The sequence below is a fragment of the Botryllus schlosseri genome, chromosome 1 (assembly GCF_051294905.1).
Source record: "Botryllus schlosseri isolate E-star chromosome 1, Bs_hap1, whole genome shotgun sequence".
Taxonomy (NCBI): Eukaryota; Metazoa; Chordata; class Ascidiacea; order Stolidobranchia; family Styelidae; genus Botryllus; species Botryllus schlosseri.
Window position 1 is genome coordinate 17,466,552 of NC_137236.1, and position 13,027 is coordinate 17,479,578.

The window sequence follows — 13,027 nt, forward strand, 5'->3', positions numbered from 1 at the left end:
CCTTGGACATGGCGTCTGGAAGACGCCAATTAAACGTGATGCCAACTAACCGGTATCAACATTTTGGTACGTTTTTCAAAATAATAAAAAAAAACTTTGAAGGATTAAATGCAGGCAACATAGGTATCAGTGGGAGCAGAATGTCAAGGTGCCACCTACTGTTAGGTAAAATTGGTGTCCAGTCCAGCCAATACCAGGGTTGTAATGACTCGAGTCACGACATTCTGATTACTCGACTTGACTCGAGTCATTTTCTCAAAATACGGAAATGACTCCACTCGACTCGAGTCAATCTGTGTATTGACTCGACTTGGACTCGAGTCATTGCGCATGACTCGAGCCAAGTCATATGACTCGAGACGCAGACGGCCAAGACCAACATTTCATTGTAATTTAGAAGAATAGTAAAGTAACCACATTATTGGGATTTCGTCTATTGGTACTGGTACTTGAAAATGTGACCAAAAACTGCTAAAAGTGAGGAAAATTAGCGTATTATGAATGCGAACCCTTCGATATCACCAAACAGAGTTATAAAAAGTGGGTTGACCAAGACTTTAACAGGAAACTGAGCAGTCAACACAATGATTTGGACTCGACTCGAGTCATAATACCGTGACTCGGACTCGACCCTCTTTTCGCTGACTTGGATTCGGGCTTGACTCGGTGGTGAATTGATAATGACTCGACTTGACACGAGTAAAAACTGTAAAAGTGAGATTGACTTCTCACTCGGTGTCTCGTGACTTGGTTACAACCCTGTCCAATACTAAGAAGATCAAGACTCAAAACAGAATAATAAACTGTTACATCATAGTTTCTTTATAGCCTATCTATATATCACAGTTGCCGGCTGTGTAGTGTGGACTGGTATCACGGCCACTCGTCGTCATCTGGCACAGGGTTTCATGTACTGTCGTCTCTTCCTGTCTATATATTCTCAATGTAAATAATAACTCATGTCGATCTATTACAGTTTCCGGCTATGTACAGGCCTCACGGCCACTCGTCGTCATCCGGTACATGAACTGTCGTCTCTTCGTATCTATTTATTTCCACTATAAACGATAACACTGTGCTCACTATCACAGGTTCCGGTTGTGTACTGATCTCACGGCCACTCGTCGTCATCCGGTACATGAACTGTCGTTTTTTCTTATCTATTTATTTCCAATATAAATGATAAGACTGTGCTCACTATCACAGGTTCCGGCTTTGTACTGGTCTCACGGCCACTCGTCGTCATCCGGTACATGAACTGTCGTTTTTTCTTATCTAATTATTTCAAATATAAATGATAACACTCTGCTCACTATCACAGGTTCCGGCTTTGTACTGATCTCACGGCCACTCGTCGTCATGCGGTACATGAACTGTCGTTTTTTCTTATCTATTTATTTCCAATAGAAATGATAATACTGTGCTCACTATCACAGGTTCCGGCTTTGTACTGGTCTCACGGCCACTCGTCGTCATCTGGTACAGGGTATCATGTACTGTCGTCTCTTTCTATCTCAATTCCTAAATATTATCAATGTAAATATTAACACATGTCGCTCCATCACTGTTTCGGGTTATGCACATTAGGGCTCTTCAAAAATGACATTTTTAGTCAAATCGCACTGGCTACTTGATAAACAGAGAAAGTTGTTAAGTTATCTAATTTGAGCCTACACACCAAATTTGGTTCAATTCCAACCTGTAGCCGCATTGCTATAGGAGAAGAAAGTTTATATTTATTATATAAAAATAAATAACAAAATATTTGATCATTTTCTGTTCACCCCATGAAAGTGTTAGGTTGTCTATGGAAACGATGTTCACCAACACTTACATATCGGAATTCTGAAGTCGACCTCGGTCGGACTCGAACCCGCACGCATTGGTGTTGCAGCCGCGGAATATACCGCTGCGCTATCTCGCCCAAGCTTCATGGCATGCTTTGTTAAGTAACTAGTAACTCCAACAGACCAACACATTTAGCGCAATACTTGATAAAAGTTGCGGTAACTAGTTTCACGAAGAATAGAAAGTGTTGCATCACGCTACATAAATTATTATCAGCAAAAAAGCTGCAAAACTTGCCATATATTTATACTTAGGTCATGTTTTAGTAACTTTTGCAATTTTTTACAGCTTTCAGACCTTTCTAAATATTCAGAATTCATGTAGAATGATATTTTAAAACAATGGTTCTCAACTTGGGGGCGCGGGAGCCTAGTCTCTCAGGGGGGCGCGAGAAATTGACAAAGTCCTTATAAATTGCATGACGAAACATGTGTTTCACAACTATTCTGAGACGACGATTGTTTTAAAGATGAAATTTATTTCGTATTCAAGAAAGTTTGCCAAATACAAACTCCAGCAGTCGCGCTCAACGGAGTATAGGCTGATTTCAACTTCATTTGAGCAAAATTTTGATATTCTTTAAAGATTTAGAGCAACTCCCACGTGTCAGCGGTGTCTTACAAAAGCCTAGAGGTGGGCCGTGCTATAAGTCGGCAGTTACGGAAATAAGAAGCATATCGGCCTGGTGTAAATGACCATAGCAGTCGACACACCATGAATACCCCAAAACAAACAAACAAACGTGTAAGTCATTCATTATTAATTCATAGCTTTCGCAGTAGCCCAAAGCTCGGTGCGCTGGGTGGCTGTTGTAAATAGCTGGCGAACTGCACTGCCTGAACAGGTATGGGCAACATACGACCCGTGGGCCGGCACCAGCCGCCGACTGGATTTAGTCCGGCCCGCGGACGGTTTCCCATCTTACATGATGATGTGGCCCATGGCCACAGTCTGCCGAAATTCCGCCCTACTTGCCTAAACGTCAACTTTTAGCGACTGTATGTTATTATATACGTGCTGAGTGAATAAATATATGATTTTGTAAATTAACCCTCACTTTCTCATGTAGCCAAATTATAAAATATCCACGTAGCAGATTACGTTAAAAATGTAATTCGCTGTTGTCAATTGAGAAATGAAATACGCCATCGAATATTGTTTAAACTTTTGGCTCGACCCATCAACCTTGTTTTTGCATCACATTTTGCCCGCCTTTAAAAATAATTGCCCACCCCTGGACTTGGCTATCATTGACTGCAGACAATCGGGCGCGATCATGTGTATAATGTGGTTGATTATTGTTTTCGCGACTCGGCGATAATTCTGTTTCCCCCGGCTTGCAGATTAGCGTGAGGGTTAGCCACGTTATGAAATAAAGGTTAAGAACCACCTTTCCAAATCGACTACATGAGACACGCTTAATGAGAAAATGTTCTCACTCTTCTCTTCAAGGATAGTCATATTAGATAAAAATAAAACAAACATTTGATACAGACAGTACACATCTGTATATCACTTTGACTTGGGAAAGTCGAACCTGTTCACTGTACAGTCCAACATTATCGCTCCTTCTGCTTTCAACTTGAAGTAAAAATGTTGGCAAGCTGTCTTTTCCCGCGGGGAGCTGTCATATTATACACGTGGAGATAACAAAAATTGGTTCAAGAACCGGTGACGATGTAAGCATCCGTCATTTCTGTACTGACGAAGAGGAAAGACGAGTGCAGAACTACTGCTTCTGGTAATTTACAATATCTGAAATACAGCCTGGGAGATTATCGGTTCGCCGACAATATCGAGTCGATATCACACTTTGGTAGAATCATCGGTATCAGCCATTGGAGGTAAAAAAAACATGACGTGACGTCACAACATGGCTGTCGGTATTCAGAAAACTATAATCCTTCACCGCTATACTGGGAATAGTGCTGTATTTCATATACCCTACACTTTCAGCATGTCGAGATGTGAACTTTCTGTTTTATTTAATCTTCGAGTATGACAATGGGTGTAAAGCTGTTTAAATAAATGCTATGAAGTTATTAAAATGCGCCTTTTGGGGAAGATTCCACCTCATTCGAATAACAACTGAATATATCGGCGAAGGTGATAGATATCGTTATTATCGGTATCGGCCAAAAAGTTCAATATTGGTCTGGTTCTAATCTCAAATGTAACTTGACCATGAATGGGATTTCGTTTGCCAAATATTTAAAAAGGCTCAAATTCGGAATCGAGAAATTGAGAAAAACTTCCAATAGAAATATGAAATCTGAGTTAGTTGAGTCTATCTATAAACAATATGTAACAGCAGTCGAAAAGCTGATCAGAACTGATATCTGAAATCCCGACATATATCTATAATATCGCGCTACAAAATTCTAATCAACGCAACCGGCAGGTGACCCATTCTTGAAAACCAGTGGTTCATAACCGGTGTTTCCAAAAATAACAGGGAATCCCTGAGTCAGTCTCACGGGTTCCTTAGATGTCGGGTTGGTTGCCTTTGATTAAAACATGTTTTTTTATTTTAAGCCATTACGTCATGAATATTTAATTGTGACGTCATACTGGATTGACGCTGACAATTGAAAATATAGGGTAAATATAGCTACTTTGACGAAATACATGTACTATTTCTGTTGAACCGACTATTATCAGGGTTCCAACCATCCCATATCAATACACGTCGGCTATATTGGGTGGTAAACGTCCGGAGGCTCCGTCAACATGTTTTTTGGAAAGTAAAATTACTCAATTAAGGCATAATTATATGACTTAAAAAAAATGTTTTAGGCAAAGTCATTTAAAGAGCCATTTGTTTTAAATGCATCCATATAACTGGATGTAACGACACACACGTAACTCATGCATATGATATGTGATGACAAGCCCGTTTATGCCGTCATTGGTTGTGGGCAGTTAGGCTCGATCAGTGATAGCATTCTGACTGTTGTGGTGGTACGTTATTTGCAGTGGCGTAGGCAGGGCGGTTTGGGTTCAAAATAGAAACCACGTCCCTCTGAGATGTCATTTCATCCCCAATATTCAATAGCTCATTTGCAATTAGGCAATTGGTGTCGCTGTTGCGTTCCGGCGGAGCAATACGGCGACACTTCGAAGGTGATGCCTCGCATTTCAGAACTAGACTAATAAATTGACTGCGGAATTCACACTGATTTGCCATGAATATTGATCATGACATTCTCCGTGTCACAATCATATATCAACGGGTTGTTTCTTTAGAACTTGTTTGATACATATCCGCGCCTGCAGTTTCTCGTGATTTACAAAACGATTGCTAATGTCTCCCGAACTATTATCGACATGTCATTTTTTTCGCTATTTTCGAATTCCGGAAAGCGTCAAAACGCTTTGATACTCCTGTAAAATATTATTACGGCTAAATCGCGTTGACATATATTTCCCGTTCTCTATGATATTCATCTCAAACCAGAAAACAGATAAATACGAAATTGTTAACGTTATACCTGACACAGACTACTTTAACATTTGAAACGAAACACGTTCAATTTAGAAAATCGTCAGAAATATCGGTTAGTATGAATACCTTGATGTGTTTTATTACTGGAGTTATTATATTTGCAAATGCGATTATCGCATTATCGCACGATGATCATCAATTCCCGACCAGTGCAGAAGTCATGCAGAGACTTTCCGAATTGGAACAGAGACTTTCCGACTCGGAATATCGCCTCAGTTTGAAGACACTGCAACTAACAGGTATTCATTGGAATTAGCATAAGCAATTCTAATTTTCCTTGATGCAATGTTTTTATTTGTATTTTTCCTATATGTTGATATTTCTTGGTAAATCAAAAGTTTTAAGAATGAAAACTTCTGTGGAAACATGCTGCTCCGGGTTTAGGTTTCTCGACTTTCCTGACTGTTATATCGAGCTTACCGTCCAAACCTTCCTAATCTTCATATTAAGTTTAAACAAGTTGCATAATTGATACTTATGTTATTAATTTGCACGGTTGACTAATAAAGCTTCTCTCTCTCTCTCTCTCCCTCCCTATCTCTCTCTCCCCTCTCCCTGTTCCTGTCCCTCTCCCTCTCCCTCTCCTCCATATCAGCCGATTATAGGTATTTCACTGTGATAAATCTCACGCAATACACAGTATGAATGTGACTACTGTTTTTTATGGAAAGCTAATAGGTAATAACCCCAATCACACTACGATCTGAAAGGATAAAGAATTGCAGCAAACACGTTCAGCTCCAGTGTAAGCGTGACACCTGGAGACAGCGACCGAAAGCGAAGCGCGACGTCTGTCGCGGTCGATTAGTGTTCAATTATAACGAGCCATAATTGCGGAACTAAACATAATACAGCAAACGAAAGTTGAGATATATGACACTGCATGATTTTTCTCATAATGCGGGCTCAAATTTAATTTCTGCTCGGTTCTCGTCGGGACCTAAAAAGACCGGTTCACTGCTGACTTTCGATAAACAGATAGGTCTACTTAATGCTCCAAATCTTGTTGAAATGTCGGCCTTCAGCCGCATCATTCATTGCTGCCCATAACATCGTTTGTGAGTGCGGATGACCGCTAATCACGTGTACTGATAGCATTGGTTTACGAAATAGGATTTGGCACAGACCTGGCAACAAACAAGAGTTGAACCTGAATATGCAAACAGTGACTATTATTTTAATTTTTACGGCATACTTTTTGGCTTCATTTTGAACCTGAATTTCTCATACAACGTAGCCTACGTATTAGGTTACGTGATCACGGTACATAAATCAGCCAGACAGCAGAGTTAGCGCATTTACAGTTCACTTAATATAGTTTGGTCCACGCATTACCATTACCAAATAGATTCACGGTCTAAATTCCAAGGAACTCTCCGCAGGCCGCACTTGTCCTGCTGGCCGCACGATGCCCACATTACCCATCAGGTCTGCTCAACTAGTATCTGTCATGTCGAAGGCGTCGGATTAACCAACTACGCCAGCTTCAGAACTAATCTTCAGAACCGAGCGAGATAGTGTAATGGTTATGCGTCCGGCTTCTCGAGCAGTAGGTCGTGGGTTCGATCCCCGGCCGGGTCATACCAAAGACTCGAAAATTGGTATCCGCAGCTATCCTGCTAGGCGCTCAGCAATCACGGATAGCATGGAGGAGAAAAAAAGGGGGCGCAGACTAGATGACCTCATGGGGCCGTATCGCAACTCCGTCGTCAAAGCATCTCGATGGTGCAGGCGAAAAAGAATATCATATCTCTCTCTCTCTCTCAAAAATGTTGTGTTAAGGCGATGCATATAGATATTCAATTCATATTGATCATTATAAAAGCCATTACGGAAAAGAAGTTCTATAACTCGATCATTTGTATTCAGATAAGTGTGCGATTGAATGGAATGGTATCTGATTCTTTGCTATATTTGATCATCCCAAAAATTATTAATCAAGAGGCAGCAAGACTAGCATGCACAAAACAAGGGGCCGAGCTTGGCAACATTTATGCAGAGGGTCAATACGAAGTTATCATGGAATATCTTCGACCATATATCGCTGCCAGAAATGATGGAGTAGAAGCGTTTGGGATCAGGACTGGAATGAGATACGAACCGAAGGTACCAAATATTTTCCTTTCAACATATACACATCTATAAATCACTGTTTGGCACGTGAATAGAAGAAGGATCGTTGCAATTGCGACGACGGGCAAATAATCCCATTAACACAGTTGTCACGAAATTCGATTCAGTAATTTTCACTAATCTTTATTAGACCTACGAAATTGATACTTCATACGGATCATTGAAATCATAGGGCCACCAAGCCCACCATAGATGTACATAATCAAAGTTTTGGAAATTCGCCGGGCTAGTATCCGGCAATTTTGCGGTAATGGATTAGATCCAGAATGTCATTTTATCCACCAAAACCGGATCCAAATATGGAGAGTATTCGAAATTTCCGATTCTTAAATGCGTCGTTTCGTTTTCCGGGAATTTGAAGACTACTCCTAACTGACCGTTACGCAGTTACTTTTCTGCATTGTTCTGCTATTTCACTGCGTATTTCATGTAATTTATCTAAGATGTAATCACGCTGACAATATCGATGATAAGATCCATTGACGTATAAAATGGAGCAGATTTTCTTTATCCGCATCTTGACTATCGGGTCAGGTGGCGAATGCTGCAATGCTGCAATGTATTTTGCGATCTATCATGTACATGTATTATTATTTTTCTAGTCTGGAGTTGTTTACCTGCCCGACAACAGTGAGGCACCATCCGTACATTGGAGATCGGGATATCCTTATCCAGCATCCGATCGAACTACTGTACTACTCCATGTGTGGCCTGAAGGCTCGGAATATAATGGGATGTACAACTTGAAATCCTCGACTGGAAGCTTTGCTATTCCATGCCAAATAAATATATAGAATACGTCAATGCACCCAATATTTTATGTAATTCATGATCACTATATGATATATTGTCAGTGGTGATTTTAATTCCCTGATTAACACGATTGATCCAGTTACTGTTGGCTTATCGATGGTCGTATACAGAACGTGATCTCTTGATGATGAAGACCAAGAAGATGAAACTAGGTATATGATTCTAATACCAAATGCTACATAGCCGAAAGGTATAATAATAGACAACGCTTACCACTTGGTGTACTACCAGTGTCAAATATTAACAACAAACACAAGCACGTGAGAACTTTATAATACGGCACACCGATACAATTTCAGATATTCAATGCCAGACCAATATTAGCTGGCTGAAGTACTGATATGATAGCCAATTTTCAATTCATGTTCAAATATACCTGTGTTCATTAAATTACGTCGCGTTGATCGTCCGGCGATAAGTATGTTTGTGGAAGATATGACTAATTGTGACATCGAAGCGATGCTAAAAACTGAGAACTTTCAAAGACTTGTACGTGAGACACGAATCGTTCACGGAATGAAATGATTCAGCAGATGCATAGGGCCGTTTTGTACAGCCAATGATAGCATAGTGTTACTAAATATCACCCGTTTAAGATAGACGGGGAGAGTAGTCACGAGATTTGTATAGGATAACCTCGCAGTGATGCGTGAATGGTTAAATAGCATAACTAATGTAATGGCGTAGTTTCAAAAACGTGGTTATACAATCTGTCTATGAATCTTCTCAATGCACACCAATATATTTATTGAAGACAATGTTTTGTCCTTGAATCGATAGGTGCCAATTGGATAACCAGTCAAATAACAGACATTACTGAATGTATTGTTAATGTTTCAAGTCATTGCCGTTCAACCTGAAGGATCGTACGCACTTGCACGAATGAAAAAAAATGAAGTAGGCCTACAAATGACAAACGTCAGCGGAGGAGTGCGGATGAAATCGTGTATATTTGTTAGTTTTTTGACGTGCAATAATTCCACTAACTTTAATAGGAACTTCAGGTACAGTGGACCCCAACTTTAATCGTGGCTGCTCATTCGTAAAAACTTGCTTGATTTAGGACGCACTACTATAATCGTAGCTTTTACAATAAATTTATCTCGCAGCAGTCGTAGCGAATTCATATTTGCCCACTCTTAAAATAAAGTAATCTAAAGTCTGGTTCGATAGCCGGTGTAGTGGCAGTCATACACTAAATCAGCATATTTGAGCCTGCGACAGACGTCAAAAATGACGTAAAATTGATTTCCTACTTTCTTTCGTTCAACAATCATCACAAATTCGTCATAACGGTTCGAATGACACGAGACGTGAAGATAGCAGTAAATATCATCATTACAGACTCACTTTGGCAAAAAGTTAGTGTAATGCAACTTTTTCTCTCTTCAGGTCAGGAATTCTCAAAGTATGAGTAGTTATGCGTTGCGACGGCAGCAAAACGGTTTGTTTGTTTGTGGTATTCATGGTGTTTGTCGACTACAATGGCCATTTACACCAGGCAGGTAGTTCAATAGATGCCACTAATACTCAAATACGAAAACTCAGATTTAGATCGTGGTTTAAAAGACTTAAGAACCACCGTTTTGAAGCTATTTAAGTGTTTTGATCTTTCAAGTTCCATTTAGCTAAAGTGCCGATCTCACAACTTTCGTGATAGTATCCATGATATTTTAAGTTTGTTTTTCAAGCCACCAGACTCAGCCATGAAACAAAGATGTGGATTTTGCACCGCCTTCGATGCTCTGGAGTCTCAGTGACCAATGGATCACACGTTTTAAACCATTTATACCAGCAAGTATGTTTTACTCGCGTAAAATACGCTGTATTTTGGATTTGAGTGCTGGTGAGTTCTTATAAAGACCTGGTCAAACATACACGACAGGGGTCACCAACCCGGTGCCCGCGGGCCCCAGTTAACCCACGAGGACCAGTTGAGTAGCCCGCGAGTCTGTTCCAAAAACAGATCGAATAGCAGCATTTACCAATATTCGTCAGATTATTACCAGTGAGATTCTAAATATATAGATTGATTGATTTAGCTAATATTGTTTAAATTACACTTACAGGTAACTTACAAATGACAATACATATATATAAACACTTAAATTGATGATATCAAATACCAACATATACAACAGAATCCCAAGATATCTATGACGTAGGATACCGCGTATTGCCTATAGTGCAATGGTCGGGAACCTTTTTTTGCCCGAAGAGCCATATTGGCCCTATTTTTTCCATCTCAACTCCCAGAGAGTCATACATGCCAATCAAGTGTTACATCACAATTAAAAATTCGTGACGTCATGATAGCACTAATTCGAACTCACTACATGGGATTCCTCGTGTGCGCCACATTTTCTCTGTAAAACCTGGTATTTATTGTTTTAAAATAATGCTCGAAACGAGAGGTAAGACCCAGACGGGCCAAGCCTCCACCAAGGATAACGCAATTCCTTGTATAAGTAGCTTAGAATTTATTATAACTGATATTAATCGAATGTGACTGTCACACTGATTCCGAAAATCCAAGGGCGGAGATAATAAAGTCAGCTGATCCGGGAGGATGCTAATCATGTGAATAAAAATTGCTAATCGGGACGCATCTCAGGCGGAGATAATAATGTTAGCTGATCCGGAATATTGCTAATCGTGTGATTACATACTGCAAATCGCGACTCATCAAGTTGGAAAGGTTACGCCGTATGGTTAGTCGAAGTGTCCCGAGTTTTCAATCAAGTGGTGCTATCTGTTGCATCATAATGCGAAAACGCGTTATTGGCCATCAGTTGTCAATTTGTTGACTGAAACAGCAGCCTGCTGATAGCGACACTGCCACTCTAGTATGCTGAATTATCATCATCGCGAAATGAAGGTCGTGACCAATTCGTTCGGCACAGCTGAGAATTGGATTATAGAATATTGGTATCGCTCTGCAATAGCGGGTACATAATTAGTGGAGCTATTACCTAGGTCCTAGGAGACCATCGCCACGATTATTATCGGAAATATTTGTGCGTAGGAATGGTACGCAGTTTATATAGATAACAAGTTATCTATAGTTTGTTCCGGTGAGATAAATCAAGAGATTAACACTAACTTTATGCGCTGCGATCAACCGGTTCCCTTAATCCTGGGTTGATAAATCCTGACGAACGCGATAATCGACTTATATTGTTAATCCAACTTTATTATCTCCGCCCTCAATACTTATTGACTTCTCCATTCTCAAAGTATTTGGCGGTAACATAACGTTGCGCGACACGCATAAATTTTATACTACATAGAACGTGGAGAAAACGGAACGTAGATGATAGCTATGGCTTTGTTTGTAATTCGAGTTTGTAATTATGATTGTCACATCCACAACAGTTCATTTCGCGCCGTAGATCAGGAAGACAATGTGTATTTAAAAACTGCGTTTTGAAATGGGCGGCGTCATATCTGCTGTGCTCTTCGACTCAACGTATCGCACAATGCATGATTTCGATTCGGATACATCGCCAGGCGGTTTGAGTCGGTAGTCATTTCGATGGCGTGGGTTCGAATCCCATCGCTGCCACCACGCCAGGATACAGAGCCTGTACTCCCTGTTGCACCGCGAAATGATGTTGCCACACGATAAACGTTTATTACAGAAGAGACGTCTAAACAACACGAGTAGTCGTTATGTCAGGCAACTAAATAAACGGCGCAATCAGAGAACTAATCATTAGCGTACCAATTAACAGGCGCCGAGATTCGGCTCCAGTATATCACAAACAATACTGGCGCATGGAATGTCCGAGTGATATTGGCCGCCGGCGTGACAGTAACTTAAATTTGATGATTTTGAAGAGAGAGGGTCCGAGCCTCTAAACCTGAAGACGGCATTGTTTTTACCTCTCAAAGACATGTTAATACTGTCATGAGAATAGTTATTTTGGCCGTGATGAAAATTTACCAACAAGTCGCTGCGATATTGATCAATTCAGTACAAAAATTAATATTTTGCAAAGAGCCATATCTTATACCCGAAAGAGCCATATATGGCTCGCGAGCCATAGGTTCCCGACCACTGGCCTAGTGCTTATACAGGCGACATGACGAAATGCCATCCACGGTGTTTTCGAAATGGTGGGGGGTTTAGTTATGATAGCTCGACGTCCAGGACAATGCCAAAGTAGTAAACAACATTACCAATTACTATTCGCTAGCAGCCGTGAAGTATTAGCAGATGCCTAATATCCGTATGTCCATTACGTATTGCATCTTTTGACAAAGCTAGTTTCTTTTACACTCAACGGAGTTTATTACCATGCTTGTAACTTTGTTTAATCCCTGCTGCTGTCCGGTATAATGAAATCTGTCATGTCTGGATGCTGAGCAGTTGGAGATTGAAATTGTAACACTGCAAAAAGACCTCCACCTCAAAGCCCGCCAGGGTGCAGCAAACGTTCGGTGCACGGTGCTATGTTGACACGGAAAAGTACAGTGGTGTATGTGTAGCAGCTATGAAGTATGCAAGCGTGTTTGGTACAAATTATCGTTGTGAATCAGCCTTTTCGGCAATAACTTCATTAAAAACAAACACAGGTCACGCCTCACTAATGCACATCTGGAGCACTCACTCATAGTTGCAGTGTCGAGTTACATACTAGAACACAGCGCATTATAGTTGATAGCACGGAATGCCAGCTTCCCACTGACTGATATAGAAACAGATAACATGATGTCCGGCCTAAA

General features: G+C 40.5%; 1 long non-coding RNA gene across 1 annotated transcript; it reads left to right on the top strand.

Annotated features, from left to right (window-relative positions):
- The first annotated feature begins 7,228 nt into the window (after positions 1 to 7,228).
- LOC145438002 (uncharacterized) lies at positions 7,229 to 8,377 on the top strand. The gene is made up of 2 exons (XR_013914790.1): positions 7,229 to 7,459; positions 8,089 to 8,377. It is a non-coding gene; the product is annotated as an uncharacterized LOC145438002 (long non-coding RNA).
- Positions 8,378 to 13,027: the final 4,650 nt, after the last annotated feature.